The 1852-nt window shown below is 55.8% G+C and overlaps 1 protein-coding gene across 2 annotated transcripts in view; it reads right to left on the bottom strand.

Annotated features, from left to right (window-relative positions):
* The window catches only part of BRWD3 (bromodomain and WD repeat domain containing 3), a 51036-nt gene extending 51035 nt beyond the window's left edge, over nucleotide 1 (bottom strand). For both annotated transcript variants that reach the window (XM_039722481.1, XM_039722482.1), the window contains exon 1: nucleotide 1. This exon is cut by the window's left edge and continues 208 nt beyond it. The gene's annotated coding sequence lies outside the window, so the exon portion shown is untranslated.
* Nucleotides 2-1852: the final 1851 nt, after the last annotated feature.

Raw genomic sequence — 1852 nt, 5'->3', positions numbered from 1 at the left:
AGCGCCGGGCGGGCGGGGGGGCAGGAAGGGCGGGGCGGTGACGCGCCGCGGGGGGGCGCCCGCCACTTCCGGGCGGCGGCTGAGGGAGGAGGAGGAGGAGGAGGAGGAAGGGGAGGGAGAGGAAGGGCCGGGAGAGCCGGGATGTGCCCCAGGCGTTTGGCCGCGGTCACGGGGCTGCGCGGAGCCGCGCTGTGCTTTAGAGGGCCCCGGTAGCCGTCACGGGGGAGCCCTAACGGCTCCTGTCCTCGCGGCCCTCAGCCCTCACAGCTCCGGCCCTCATGACTGCAGCCCTCGCGGCCGCAGTGTTCTCGGCCTCTGGTCGTGGCCTGGGAAATGGAGGCCCGTGAGTGCCTCAGACGAAGCAGTTTTTGAGAGAATGAAGGGGTTCAGGAATCTTAGGGATCCTGTCAAGGGTAGGGGGATGGAGCCCACCCGTGTGCCATGGAGGGGATTGCTCAGTGGGGAGGTGACAGCCCTTCCAGGCTCTCGGTAAACAAGGCCTGGCTGCAGGGAAGTGTCTCCGTTTCGGGTGGCTTTAGGAGTTAAATAAAATTGTTTGCTCCCAGTGACCAGGAAATTCCAATGTGATGGATACAGCACCTGTTCTCCCTGAGGAACAAAGAGGCCGGGGTCAAAGTAGATAGTTTTAATAGAAATAAATATTTTTCCACGGGATGCATCCTGTCAGAGCTCCTGAAATCGGTGTCACTTCAGCAATGAGTTGCTAAAGCACATGAAGTGAATTTATTTTATCTCAAGTACCTGACATTTGGTGTTAGAGCTCCAGTGTAAAAACCACTGTCATCATGGCATAACAAAGGACAGCCTCTCCTCAAGCCTGGAATGCAGAGCTGAATCACTGTGGGTCGATGCTCTGGAAATATTAAGAATAAATTCAGATTGAGCACATATTTATAGCAGCTGGGTTTGCTGAGGAGCACTGCTCAGAGTTCTGTTGCTGTGCAGGCGGGGCGCAGTCCTTCCTGCTGGCAGCTCCACGGGATGCCTCCAGGGCATTGTAGGGAGGATCTGGGGATTTGGCACTGAGCTGTTTCACACAATTCACCTGTGCTCACCTGCCCTTCATCCTCCTCTTGAAGCTGTTTTGTGCCAGGAGCTTGGATTCACCGGGTGATGTGTGGACCCTGTTTCCCCTTCATCGTCCTGTAAAGTTCTCGAGTTCTCGGTGGCTGTTGAGAGGATCCCAGAGTGGTTTGGTGGAAGGGACCTTAAAGCTCATCCAGTGCCACCCCTGCCATGAACAGGGACACCTTCCTCTATCCCAGGGTGCTCCAAGCCCTGTCCAGCCTGGCCTCGGACACTGCCAGGGATCCAGGGGCAGCTCTGGGCACCTGTGCCAGGGCCTCAGCCCCTTCACAATAAAAATTTGTTCCAAATACCCCACCTAACTTTGCCCTCTGGCAGTGGGAAGCCATTTCCCTCTTGTCCCAAGTCCCTTTCAATTTCTCTTGTAGGCTCCAGACATTTACTCTTGGAGTGTTTTCAGGGCAGGTTCATTGCTCAGCTGGTCAGTGGACAGACACGAGGTGCTGCCTCACCAAGCTGCAAATTCCAGTGGCTTCCCAACAGCTGTCCCAGCTTCCCAGCAGGACCCCAGAGCCTCCTGGGAGAGACAGGGTGGAACTGCTGCCCTCAGCGTGAATTCCCAGCCAGGAGAAGCTCACACTGATCCCACTCTCCAGAGCGGTACTGCTTCCCCCACCTGCCTTCAGAGCCCAGAACTGCAAGCTCATCTTTTCATGCCTGATGGGAAGGCAAAGGAGAAAACATAAATGATGTTTTATAATAATATGCCCTGAAAGTACAAATCCATCTTCCTGAGCTGAACAGA

This window comes from Passer montanus, unplaced genomic scaffold, assembly GCF_014805655.1.
Source record: "Passer montanus isolate IOZ18808 unplaced genomic scaffold, ASM1480565v1 scaffold49, whole genome shotgun sequence".
NCBI classification, from domain to species: domain Eukaryota; kingdom Metazoa; phylum Chordata; class Aves; order Passeriformes; family Passeridae; genus Passer; species Passer montanus.
This window is presented reverse-complemented; position numbering and strand designations above follow the sequence as displayed.